Source organism: Ovis aries, chromosome 9 (assembly GCF_016772045.2).
Source record: "Ovis aries strain OAR_USU_Benz2616 breed Rambouillet chromosome 9, ARS-UI_Ramb_v3.0, whole genome shotgun sequence".
In the NCBI taxonomy this organism is placed as follows: Eukaryota; Metazoa; Chordata; class Mammalia; order Artiodactyla; family Bovidae; genus Ovis; species Ovis aries.
Genome location: NC_056062.1, coordinates 47,081,407 through 47,094,955, shown reverse-complemented (window position 1 = coordinate 47,094,955; position 13,549 = coordinate 47,081,407). Strand labels below are relative to the sequence as shown.

Genomic DNA, 13,549 nt, shown 5'->3' with positions numbered 1-13,549 from the left:
TTATGAATAAGACTTCTTCATTTTTGGTTATTATAACTACTGTATTGTTAATAGAGTAGAAGATTTTTGGTCATGAAAGAAAGTTGAGTTAGACTGTCGTAACTGCTGTTTCACTGCTATGTGTGTGTGTGTGTATATATATATATATATATATATATATATATATAAATTTTTTTTAATGCAAAATATTGCAAAGAAGGAATCCCTGGCAGTCCAGTGGTTAGGATTTGGTGCTTTCACTGCTGGGGGTTCAGGTTCGGGGAACTAAGATGTCACAAGTCATGCAGCATAGCCAAAAATAAACAAACAACAACAACAAATATACTCAACACTGGCCCTCCCATGATAAAAGTGATCCAGTGTAAGCAACCTGCCAACCAGATAACTGACTGCTCCCCCTGGGAATGGTTCCATGCTGGGGACTCGGTGTTAGTCTCCACGGATGGCTGACTGGACACTCTCTGGTAGCCATAGCCAGGTTGGCCTTGATTAATGGAAGTCCACGTTGTCCCCATGACTACATTGTTCATGAGCCCATTGGGCAATGACAAGAATCTCTGGGGAAAGAAGTGAACTGGTAGCCACAGGATGGGCTATCCTATCCACCATTGTGGTTTTACATGGCATTGCTTCTGAACGAGGAACACACTTTATGACAAATGAAGTGTGTCAGTGGTCTCCCCTCATAGATTTCTATTCTTCACCCATCCTGAAGCAGTTAGCTTGATAGAATAGTGGAAAGTCCCTTTGAAGACAAAGTTAAATACAAGAACAGCTCAGGGTCACTACTTTGTAGGACCGAGGCCAGGTTTTCCAGGAGGTTGTGTATGCTCTACCTTGGTGACCAGTATATGGTGCTATTTTTCCGTCAGAGCCAGAATTCATGGGGATAGGTCTAAGAATCAAGAAATGGAAATGGCAGGGGAACACCTCACTACTACCTCTAGTGATCCACTGGCAAAATTTTTGCTTCCTACCCCTGTGACCGTAAGTACTGCTGGTCTAGAGGTCTTAGTTTCAAAGGGAGGAATGCATCCACCAGGGACACAGCAGTGATTCCAAGAACTGGAAGTGAAGACTGTTACCTGACCACTTTGGGCTTCTCAAGCCTCTGAGTTAACAGGCAAAAAAGAAGGTTACTAGATGGCTGGAGTAATTGATCCTGATTGCCAAGGGGAAATTGAACCGCTACAAGCAATGGAGGTAAGGAAGGGTGTGGCTAGAATTCAGGAGACCTGTTAGGGCTTCTCTTAGTAACATAACCTGGGTTAAAGTCAATGGAAAACTACAACAGTCTAATTCAGGCAGCTCTATCAACGGCCCAGCTGTTTTGTGAATGAAGTTCTGGGTCACTCTCCTGGGTAAAAAACCACAAACAGTGCTGCTTCAGCAGTACAAATACTAAAATTGGAATAATACAGAGCAGACTAACATGTGCCCTGCACAAGGATGACACGCAAATTGAAGTGTCCCATAGGTTTAGAACAAACTAGTGGTTACCAGTGGGGAGAGGAAAGTGGGGAGGGGCAAGATAGGGAAGGCGATGAAGATTTACAAACTACTATGTATAAAATAAATAAGCTACAAGAATATACTGTAGAGCACTGGGAATATAGCCAATGTTTCATAATGACCAGGGATGGAATATAACCTTGAAAAATTGTGTGTCACTATACACAAACAGATCATATACGTGAAACATAATATTGCATATCAACTCTATCTCAGTTTAAAAAGAGAGAGCGAGAGAGAGAAAAGAACCACAACCAGCCAAGTTGCTTGGTGAGGATGAAAGGAATATGTAATGGGTAGTGGAAGAATACAGTTATCAATACCAGCTATGACCATGTAACCAGTTACAGAAATGAGGATGTAACTGTTATAAGTATTTCTTGCTTTTCTTTTGCTGTGAATATACTTGTGTGTATAAGTATGTTTGCGTCTGTATGTATGTGTGTATCTACCTGTCTACTTTTGTTTTCTTTCCCCATCCCCTTATCATATAACATAAAATGTATTAACTTTAAGATTTATTTATTTATTCATTCATTTTGTTTTTTGCCTGTGGTGGGTGTCTGCTGCTGCACATGGACTTTCTCTAGTTGTGGTGAACAGGGGTTATTCTTCGTTGTGGTGTGTGGGCTTTTCATTGCAGTGGCTTCTTTCGTTTCAGAGCACAGGCTTTAGGTATGCAAGCGTCAGTATTGTAGCCCCTAGTGTGTATTAACTTTAAATCATAATATTTAAATATTGTTAACTTTACATCATAAAGTTACAAGAATATCACGAAGAGTGAACATCACCCAAGGGGTTTGGATCCTCTTTTAGGGAGTCAGTGCGCTTTCAGCTGTACACAGGATGCCTGTGTGCTAAATCGCTTCAGTTGTGTTTGACTCTTTGTGACCCCATGGACTGTAGTCCGCCAGGCTCCCTCTGTCCATGGAATTCTCCAGGCAAGAATACTGGAGTGGGCTGCCATTTCCTACTCCAGGGGATCTTCCTGGCCCAGGGAGCGAACCCACGTCCCCTGTGTCTCCTGCGCTGTAGGCAGATTCTTTACTGAAGCACCGGGAAGCCCCATTGGAGCGCATTCCCCTGTCTAATTTATATTCTGCACTCTGCTGCCCCTCTGTTCAATGATTTCACTTAATTTTTATAAAACATAAATATTTATTCTATGCGAATGGTTTTCTTTAGGCACATTAAATCATTCATTCAACAAATATTCGCCAAGTGCCAAGCATGAGCCACTTGATTTGTAAATTCCATTAAGATAGGGCTGTTGCCTGTCTTGTTTGTTACTTGGTCTCCAGTACTGAGAATAATGCTTTGCACAGAACAGGAACTCAATAAATTTGTAGTGAATTAATAAATGGAAAGAAGCATCTCCAATACCCCTGGTAATAATTTGTGCATTATCTCCGGCACTCCATGTCCAAAGGTTGTTAATATACACTTCCTAGTTGTGAACATAACAAGTCCTTTAATAACCATTAACTATGGCAAAATGGCGTTTTTTGGTTTTTTTTTAAGAAGAAAAATGATGTTTTTGTGAAAGGCTTTGAAGTCTCAGATGAAAAGTACAGGGAATCCTCATGGATTTATTTGAAAAGTTGACTTGTTCATTGATCGATTATGAGGCAGAACATATTTTTCTATGGAAACAAGGTTTTGCAAGGGGTTTAGATTCTCAGAGCTGCCCTCCTAAAACCTATGACATTGAAAATAGCACAGTCATAGTAATAGAACATAACCATCGTATGTGTTTCTGTGGAAAACTAGAACTTAATCTGCTGTATTTGGAAAGGCACTCTGTTAAGCATGTCTACATTAGAATGGTGAGTCTTGGGGTTAGTGGTTACACTGCAGAAGAGTATTCAAACTCACCCGTGCTTGGTATTTTATCTTAGGACTGCAGTAGAGGTTGAAACAAACGACTGAATTCTTGAGAGGCATAGGGTTCATATACAAGGAAGTGGTGGTATTGTGGATGAAACCACTGTTAATGAGGAGAAAGTAAAAGCTGTATGCAAGGCTTAAAATAGAGAGAGAGAAGAAGAAATATGAGTGGGAAAAACTCTAGGGAGAGGCAAAAAGAGAAGGGAACTTCAGTCAAGTAAACATCTTGCCAGTCTTGGTGGTTGGTTGGCCCTGGCCATATGTAAGCCAGGGATTGAGTGTATTAGAAAGTATCCCGTATTAGTACTTTATTTTAAAACTTAGTCCAAAAGAAATAAGAGATCTAAGTATTAGCTTTTCTCATTTTGTAACAAAAGAATATGCTCAAGTAAAATATATAATACAGAAAGAATGTTTAAAAGTTGTTTTTATTAAATACTGAATACACACAAAATAATATTTCTAACAGGCGTGACAGCTAGAAAGAACAACAAATATCCACATGCCTACTGCTCAGTGAAGATCTAGGAAATTAGAGTTTGAGGATGGGGCAAGAGAATAATTGCAATCTTTCAGGTAGTTTTGTGTCTGAAACTTCATAATCATCTTGGATAAAAGCTAAAAAAAATAAATAAACCAAAAGCATAGGCATTTCATCAAGGATGTAAAAAGCTGACATTAATAAATAATAGACTAATTAAAATATAACATTGATTGACCCTGTAAATATTTTGAATAAAAACAGAGTGTTATATTTTAAAGCCCAAGAAATATTGCTAGAATGAGAGCTCTGTGGTGAGTAGCACTATTTGTCAAGTGGTCCACGTTTACAGAAGCCTGTTTCAAAAGAAGCAAGAAGACGGTTCCAAGGAAGAGTCGTTATTCAGATGCATTCTTTTTGACGAAGCTATTTTTCTGTCCTAGCTAACACTGAACACAGACATTCCCCTTCACACCCAGGATTTTATTAAAAAATCTTGCATTTTAACTGAAGGAAGCTTTTTTCCCGTCTGAGTGTGCTTTAGCTCCCTGATACATGGGATCTTAGACATTCCTTGAGTTGGAAACTGAGTCCTTAATACCATGTCCAGAATATTTTCATGAGAATATTCTGGAGATGGGTAGTGGTTGAAAACAGAGTGCATGTACTTAATGCCACTGAATTGTACACTTAAAAAAGGTTAAAATGGCAATTTTTAGGTTATATCCTTGCAGGCTTAGTCACTCAGTCTTGTCTGACTCTTTGGGACCTTGTAGACTGCAGCCTAACCGGGCTCCTCTGTCCAAGGGATTTTTCAGGCAAGAATACTAAAGTGGGTTGCTAAATAAAAAGATGTCACCAACCAACCAACCAACCAACCAACCAAATAACCAAGTGTTTAAGTAACACTGTTTATGGGTTTAGATTATGATCTAGAACCTACATCCTGTTCTAAGACTCCCGTCAACCTACCCACATGAACTTTTGTGTTACGTGAGATGAGATCAACACCTGACCAGTTCTTACTTATTAGAGTACACAAGTGTGCTATGATTCTCATATTGTACTGTATTATTTTCTTTTTTATCATTCATTCATTCATTTTCACTTTCATATAGTATTCCATTGTGCAAAAATACTGTAGTTTATTCATTCATCTGTCATTGAATTCTACTGGAAATATACTTAGGAGTGGAATTACTGGGTCATAAAGTAGAAATACTCAGCTCTAATGGATATTGCAAAACAGCTTCTCAGTTTACATTTCAAGTGTTCATTTTCTGTTTCTAAAATATATGAAAATGCAATTGTATTGTAACAAACATACCACTCCGGTGGGGGATGTTCATAATTGGGGAGCAATGTATGTGTGGGGGAGGGGAGTTTATGGGAAATCTCTATACCTGCCAATCAATTTTACTGTGAACATAAAACTGCTCTAAAATATTTTTTTTTAAAGCAATTGTATTTTGTAAATTGACCTTCTGTTCCAGAGATCTTCTAAAACTTAATTCTAGCAGTTCATTGATTCTTTTGGATTTTCTACATAAACATTCATGCCATCTGCAAACAGTGACAGTTTTATTTCTTCCTTGTGTGTGTTCAGTTGTGTCTAACTTTTTGCAACCCCCTGAACTGTAGCCCACCAGGCTCCTCTTGCCATGGGGTTTTCTAGGCAAGAATACTGGAGTGGGTGGCCATTTCCTTCTTCAGGAGATTTTCCCAACCCAGTGGCAGAAGTGGCGCCTCTTGTGTCTCCTGGTGGGTGGGTTCTTTACTACTGAACCACCTGGGGAACTTTTATTTCTTCCTTTAGTGATAGTTACATCATTTTTCTTTCCTTACCACATTGACTAGAATCTCCTATACAATACTGAATACAAATGATAATACTGGGCATTCTATTTCCAATTCTCTATCTCACTCTCTAGGAGAAGCTCTAAATGTTTCACCATTGAGTATGACATTTGTTATAGACTTTTTGTATATACAGTTAATTATATTGAGGAACTTCTCTTTTATTGCATTAAAAAATGTCAATAGTAATCTGTTCTGGTATAATTTACAGATAGCAAAATACATAAATCCAAAGTATACTACTCAGTGAAGTTTGACAAACCATTGTCAAAATGTAATCATCATTCAGATCAATATATTCTTCCGTAAATACTTAGGAGTAGAACTGCTGGGTCATATAGTTAGTACAAGAGGAAGTACCACCTTGTTTTCCAAAATGTTGCGTAGTCCTGCCAGCAATAAATGACTTCCAATTGCTCCATATTCTTGCCAATACCAGGGACTGTCAGCTTTTATAATTTTAGCTGTTCTAAAGGCTAATTCCTATTTCCCATGGTTTTAATTTGCCTTAGTTCCCTGATGACTAATGACTTGGAGTATCTTTTCTTATGTTTATCGACTATTCACATACTTTTGTAAAGTGTCTTTATAAGTCTTTTTTCCATCTTGTAATTGGATTTTTTAAAAAAATTAATTTAGAGATGTTTTTTGCTTATTCTGGGTGCAGGTACTTTGCCAGATTTGTGTGTTGCAGATATATTCTCCCCACCCATGTACTACTTATGCACTTCCTCTGTGGTATTTTTTGATGAGAAGTTTATCATTTTAATGAAGTCCAATTTATCATTTATTTTTCTTTCCTGATTAGTGTCGTTGAAGTTCTGTTAAAAAAAAATCTTTGTCTACCCCAAAGTTTTAAAGATACTTATTAACCCCCCCTTTTTTTCTAGCAGGTTTATAGTTTTAGCTTTTACATCTAAGCCTATGATCAATCTAATTCATTCTTGTGTATAACAACATGAGGAGGGAGTCAATATTCATTTTCTCCATACTGCTATCTAGTTGTTCCAGTCTTATTTATTGACAAGACTGTTTCTTTGTTGAATTTGACAACTTTGTAAAAAATCAACTGACTGTAAATTTGGGGGTCTATTTCTGGATTCTCTATTCTGTTCCATTGATCTGTTTGTCTATTATTACACCAATATTCAGTTCAGTTGCTCAATCATGTCCAACTCTTTGTGAACCCATGGACTGCAGCATGCCAGGCTTCCCTGTCCATCACCAGCTCCTGGAGTTTACTCAAACTTACGTCCATTGAATCAGTGATGCCATACAGCCATCTCATCCTCTGCTGTCCCCTTCTCCTCATGCCTTCAATCTTTCCCAGAATCAGAGTCTTTTCCAATGAGACAGTTCTTCGCATCAGGTAGCCAAAGTATTGGAGTTTCAGCTTCCACATCAGTCCTTCCAGTGAACATTCAGGACTGATTTCCTGTAGGATTGACTGGTTGGATCTCCTTGCTGTCCAAGGGACTCTCAAGAGTCTTCTTCAACATCACAGTTCAAAAGCATCAATTCTTCAGCACTCAGCTTTCTTTATAGTCCAACTCTCACATCGATACATGACTACTGGGAAAACCATAGTTTTGACTAGACAGACCTTTGTTGGCAACGTAGTGTCTCTGCTTTTCAATATGCTGTCTAGGTTGGTCATAACTTTTCTTCCAAGGAGCATCTTTTAATTTCATGCCTGCAATCACCATTTGCAGTGATTTTGGAGCCCAAGAAAATAAAGTCTCTTACTGTCTTAATTATTGTAGCTCTCCAGTGATTACTGAAATCAGTAGTTTAAATTATCCAACCTGTTTTTGAGTTCATCTTGGCTGTTCTAGATAATATCCATGTATCTATATAAATTTTAGAATTAGCATCTCAATTTTTCTAAAAAGATGTGCTAGAATCTTGATTGGAATTGTAATGAATCTAAAGGTCAATTTGGGCAGAGCTGACATCTTAACAATATCAAGTCTACACATCTCTCCTTCTATCTAGGGCTTTGTAAATTTCTGTCAGCATTGTTTTTAGTTTTCAGTGTGGAGATCTTGGTTATCTTTGGTTAAATATTTTCCTAAGTATTTGATGCTTTTTATGTTTTGTAAATGATATTTTGAAAAATGTCATTTTCTAATTGTTTCTTCCTAATATATAGAAATATAATTTATAATATTTCTGACTAATGACCCTGTATCCTGTGATTTTACATTTACTTTAATAGTTATAGGTTCTTTTGAATTTTTTATGTACACAGTCACATGAATAAAGATGATTTTACTTCCTCCCTTTTCATTTTCTTACCTTATTTCACAGGATAGGATTTTCAGATTCTAAATAACTTGCCTAAGTTTACACAGTTAGTAAAAGCCAAGATCAAAACTCATGTCAGCCTGTTTCCAGGACACTGTGGAATGAGTGAGGCTGTATTAAAATTTTTGTTGCTGTCATTGCTAGAAAAAGCAGTTTGGGTCAGATTTATTCAAGATGGTCTTGAATATCAGATAAAGAATTTGAATTGTATTCTGTAGGTGATTAAAGATTAAGTGTTTTCAAGTGGGAAAGAAATAGTAGTGGTGATTTTAGTCTTGTTGTGTGTAGTGTGGTTTGATGGGAACCCCGCATTTTTGATTCATTCATTTCAGAATCATTTATTGAGCATGCATTATGTTTTAATAATGTTATAGGTACTGAGGAAATAAGGATGAACATAATCTGCTGCTTAGAGTAGTGGAGATTTTCAGTGATGGAGAAAAGAATTTCAGTGCACTCTCTTAGCCATGCTGCAAAGACAGCTCTATGATCTTGCATAAATTAATTTCCCGGAAGCTCATTATTTTCATACGTAAAATGAGAATAATAACACACATAATGTCTACTTTGATGAGAAATAAAAATATATGTAGTACACTTGACCTGTATCAGACACATTTATGATACCTATAATATTTAAGGGATTTGGAGAGCACATACAATAAGAATGAAATATCTAGCCAAACAATTGATTTTTTCAATAATCAAATGTCAGTTTTAACTGATTCCCTCCTTCAGTGATTACATCTTAAATATAATGATACATTTTTTGCTCTTATAATTTGAACACTGGGATAACTGTGCTATGCACAGATCTAGTCAACATAATAATACTATTTGTGTAAAGAACTTGAGAGTTAACAAAGCACATTTATTTATGCCATTTTGTTTGAGTCTTCCAATAATCATACAGGTGAGGAAACTGATATATTTATTCACATGGTAAGAAGCAAAGCCCAGTTCATACGTTTTCCTATCTTTAATAGATCTTCTCACCACACTATATTCAGTTCAGTTCAGTCACTCAATTGTGTCCAACTCTTTGCAACCCCATGGACTGCAGCACACCAGGCCCCCCTGTCCATCACCAGCTCCCAGAGTTTACTCAAACTCATGTCCGTTGAGTCAGTGATGCCATCCAACCATCATCTGTAATACAGCGTACCACACCATATTCAGTTCAGTTCAGTTTAGTCGCTCAGTCATGTCTGACTCTCTGTGACGCCATGAATCGCAGCACGCCAGGCTTCCCTGTCCATCACCAGCTCCCGGAATTCACTCAAACTCATGTCCATTGAGTCGGTGATGCCATCCAGCCATCTCATCCTCTGTCGTCCCCTTCTCCTCCTGCCCCCAATCCCTCCCAGCATCAGGGTCTTTTCCAATGAGTCAACTCTTCACATGAGGTGGCCAAAGTATTGGAGTTTCAGCTTCAGCATCAGTCCTTCCAATGAACACTCAGGCCTGATCTCCTTTAGGATGGACTGGTGGTTGGATCTCCTTGCAGTCCAAGGGACTCTCAAGAGTCTTCTCCAACACCACAGTTCAAAAGCATCAATATTTGGCACTCATATTACCTCTTATTATATCATGAAGCATGCTAGTAGTAATAATACAAAAATCACAATGAATCTTCTGATTTTTATATAGCTTATCTATGAAGGAAGTAATTTGAAGTTGAATGAGGAAGAGAAGGCAGACAATATAGAATTTCTTGTTCTATAGTATTCACATTGTTCTGATTTTCTTGGGTGTATTGTTAACTATATAAATTATCATTTTTCTTTATTAAGCTGCATTTGTGATTTGGCTGACATTTCTTTTTGCTGTGTCTACTTGCCTCATCTATCCATGGTGTGTTGTTTCTGCTTCTACTAAATTTCAATAATTTCCTTCCCCTTTCCGATTTGCACCCACATTTTTTCCCTTATTGGGTTGTTCTCTGTTGGTAATATATCCAGTTCCTATATCTTTGCTTTCATTTTTTTCTTTGACTGAATAACTAAGTCAATTTATTTACTTTTCTTCCTTTTCATCTTACCTTATCACACAATAATTCACCAATAATTATGGCTGGTTTTACTAAACAATTATTCTGAGGTCTTGCAAAAATCTAAGTTCTTCAAAAATACTGAAAACATTTTTCATAAATATGTTTTAAGAGCAAGGTATTGGAGGGTGAGTTGGGGAAGTGAACATGAAGACTGATCAGATAATGTCATTTACATTTTATAGATTCACATAAACAGTTAATATTAAATAAGTTAGGAGCCGCAGCATGTAAAAACAAGACATGGGTCCCGAAGAGCTTATGATCTAGTGAAAGACAAATATATAAACAACTGCAGTACAAGACAGAATATTGTTATAACTATGGCGTGAAGTGTTGAGGGAGCCCAGAGGCTGTACTAGAGAGTAGAAGTTATAGAATTCCAAGGTTGGAAGCAACTGATTAGCAGCTGGAGATGGAACTCATTATGCTGTCAGGTTTTTTTGTTTGTTTTATTTTTGTAGAAACAGTTAGGCATCATGAGTAAGTTTTATTGAGTAATATGGAAATACAATGGGGAATCATTTATTTGTATAGATATCATGGGTGGTTTTTGAGTGTGAAATCTGTTCCAGAGGATGATGAATTCTGGACCTCTGCCAGAAAAAAGGAGCGCTAGAAAGCCAGAAGGAGAATCTTTCCTTTATCACAACTCAGAGCTGGAGGTGAGGACAAGAAAGGAAATTGGAGGCCAGCAATGTGACAGACCTCAGGCGATTACTACCTCATTGTAGGAATACACTGGACAAGCATTTGTGGAAGAACACAGGTCTTAAAAAAACCCCTTTCCATTTCCTCCCGGTTTTTGAGAACTTTGGGATTTCAAGAAATCTAATTCTGTTATGCCATGTAATTAAAATAACCTATAAAATTTATGAAATTAATACATGGTGACTGCAAACATTTCAAACATTATAGTATATAAAAAAAGTGGAATTACTATTCCACTATACACCCACTCATACTCTCCAGCGCTTGGAAACATTTTCTACCATAGTCAAACACACACACACATACATACATACATATTTTTATTTCCCCAAAGAAAATTTGTTACTCCCACAAATTTGAGGTTGATGAGGTTGAAGTCACCATTAAAAGTGTGGGCTCTGGATTCGGATAGAACCGGGCTCAAATCCTCTCCAACTTCCTGGCTCTATTACCCTACAACTTCTTCAAACTTCTTTCAACTTCATTTTTTGTGTGAAGGATAAAAACTTTGTAAGGTTTGAGAATCGAAATCTAGAAATCACTTGGTCCAGTGACTGAACACCTAAGTATGTGTTCAATAAACACTGTTATTGTCCATGGGAAGCGACCTTTCTTATTTTAAGACTAAAAATAAGGAAACCTGTTCATCAAATGTTTTTTTTTCTAAGTGTATCTAGGTTGGGAAGAACTTGCTTTTCCAAGGCAGAAAGCTGATCCGAGTGAGTTTTACAAGGGTTCTCTCTGAATCTTCAGTGCAACTCTCCCGCGTCCCCCCAACATCACTTTCTGTCTAGAAAGTGGACTTTTTCAATTAAAAAAAAAAACTTTTGTGACTCAGGTCGTGACGAGAATGCTCAACCAGGTCAGGCTATTTACACTGTGTGCACTTTTGCTTTATCATGCAATTGCTGGGTGGCACCCTTTTAAGCTCTCCTCGCACGGTCGCGCCCCTCCATCCCCTCTTCAGAGGCGACCGCCAAGAAGCAGCCAATTCTCTCTGGAGCCAGGGGAGAGCTGATGGACAACGGGCGCCTCCAGGGCGCAGCAGCAGACGCGGGCGTGCGAGGTGCGCCCTAGGGGTGCCGGCTGCTGCTCGAGGGGGCGCCGGCGGAGTGCCGACGGGTGGCTCCTCCCGGGGCGAATCTGGCACTGCGTTCTCCCCATCTTCGTGCGGGGGCATCTGCCTGGCCGTCTGCAACCTCAAGATCCCACTGCCTCCACTCTGCAGCCCCGGCCGGTCCCATACGCTCGCTTTCTTTTTTGGCACTTGCCCTTTGCCCTCCCATGGAGTCATCTGTTTACTCTCCCCTCGCTTCCAGTCACCCATAGGTCACCCTCCCTGCTACCACCGTCACCCATTTTGTCCCCGCTCCCTTCTCTCCTCACTCTTCACCTCTCCCCGGGTCGTCTTCTTAAGAGGACTCCGCCGACGGAGATGCTGCAGAGTCCGCGGCCAGGGTCGGCTCCCGGGAGAACCCTCCGTCCACCTTTGCCCCCTCCTCGGGGGCGCGGGACGCAAGTTTCCGCCCCGTCCTTTCCCCAGTGACAGGACTCTGCTGCGGCCACGGCCCGGGAGGCGGAGGGAGGGACTGCCTGACTCCCGAGCCCCCTCCCCTGATCGCGAGCTCGCGCGGTCTGTGTCTCTAGGCAAGTGCGGAGACGCGGAGGAGGAGGAGGAGGAGGTGGAGGAGGCGGAGGAGGGAGTTGGGGGAGGATCTCCATTGAAATAAACAAGCAGGCAGCAGTTATTAACACGGGAACATGGCGGCCGCAGCCTCAGCCACGGCTTCGGCGGCGAAGGTCAGCGCCGACGGCAGCCGGCACCTGACGGCGTGACCGACCCGAGCCGGTAACCGCTCCTTCCCTGGGGGCCGCGAGGGCGGGCTGGAGGCGGGCGGCGGGCGGCGGACGGGCGGGGGGCGCCGCGTCCCCACCCCCCGGCCGCGATCGTCCTTCCTGCGCCGAGCCGGGCAGAGCCGCGCGCCGCCGTTTTGTGTATGGAGAACCGCTGCCCCGGTGCGCGGAAAACGGGAGTTGCAACCCCGGAGAGGCGCCGTGAAGCTGGGGAGTTAGGACTTGGGGGGTGGGGGTGGGGAGGGGTGGGGAGGGCGGGAAGCGGCGGGGAGACGCGGAGTCCCTGGGAGAGAAAGGAGGCGCTCCAGCGCTTTGCGAGAGCTCGGGAGACGAGTCCCGGAGCGCGAGGCGGGCGGAGGCTGCAGCCCGCGGCGCCGGCCAAGAGGTGAGAGCCGAGGCGCGGCGGAGGCCGGGGGCGCGGGTGCGGCCCCCGCCGGAGGAGCTCCGGCGCCCGCCGCCCCTGCCCGGTGCGGGTCGGCGGGGAGCGCGTCTCCTGCGCCCTCGGGGGGCGCGAGGCAGAGACGGGAAGGTGAAGCCAGAGAAGGTGCATTCTTTCATGGAAACGCGGAGCGACTGCAGCGCAGGGTGGGAGCCGGGCGAGGGGTGGCAGGACTCGGGAAGTGCTCGGGGGTGTGTGAAGGTGAAACGCCTTGTCAGGGGCGGCTGGCGGGGTGAGACGTCGGGAGGAGAGGGGATCCGCGGCCCGGCGGCCGGGCCCGGCCCGTGTCAGCGCCGGGGGCTGGGGGCGAGGGGCGCCGTGCGCGGACGGGAAGGAGCTACGGCGGGCGGGGCAAGCGGCGCGCTCGGGCCGAGCAGGCCGGGCCGCGGTGGGGGCGGGGAGCCGGGGGGCCGGAGCGCGGCGGCGCCGAGCCGGGCTCGCCCCTGACTTA

General features: G+C 42.0%; 1 protein-coding gene and 1 non-coding gene across 37 annotated transcripts in view; both read left to right on the top strand.

Moving 5' to 3' along the window:
- The first annotated feature begins 1,378 nt into the window (after positions 1–1,378).
- LOC114116519 (U6 spliceosomal RNA) lies at positions 1,379–1,481 on the top strand. Its single transcript, XR_003590422.1, has one exon. It is a non-coding gene; the product is annotated as a U6 spliceosomal RNA (small nuclear RNA).
- A 10,641-nt stretch (positions 1,482–12,122) lies between these two features.
- NCOA2 (nuclear receptor coactivator 2) overlaps positions 12,123–13,549 on the top strand; it is a 284,545-nt gene continuing 283,118 nt past the window's right edge. For 16 of the 36 annotated variants that reach the window (XM_060393787.1, XM_060393780.1, XM_060393773.1 and 13 more), the window contains exon 1: positions 12,985–13,044. The gene's annotated coding sequence lies outside the window, so the exon portion shown is untranslated. Of the gene's footprint in view, positions 12,453–12,538; positions 12,655–12,984; positions 13,045–13,549 lie in introns of those variants that run through there. The other 20 variants (XM_060393786.1, XM_042254303.1, XM_015097811.3 and 17 more) reach the window with 2 other exon arrangements.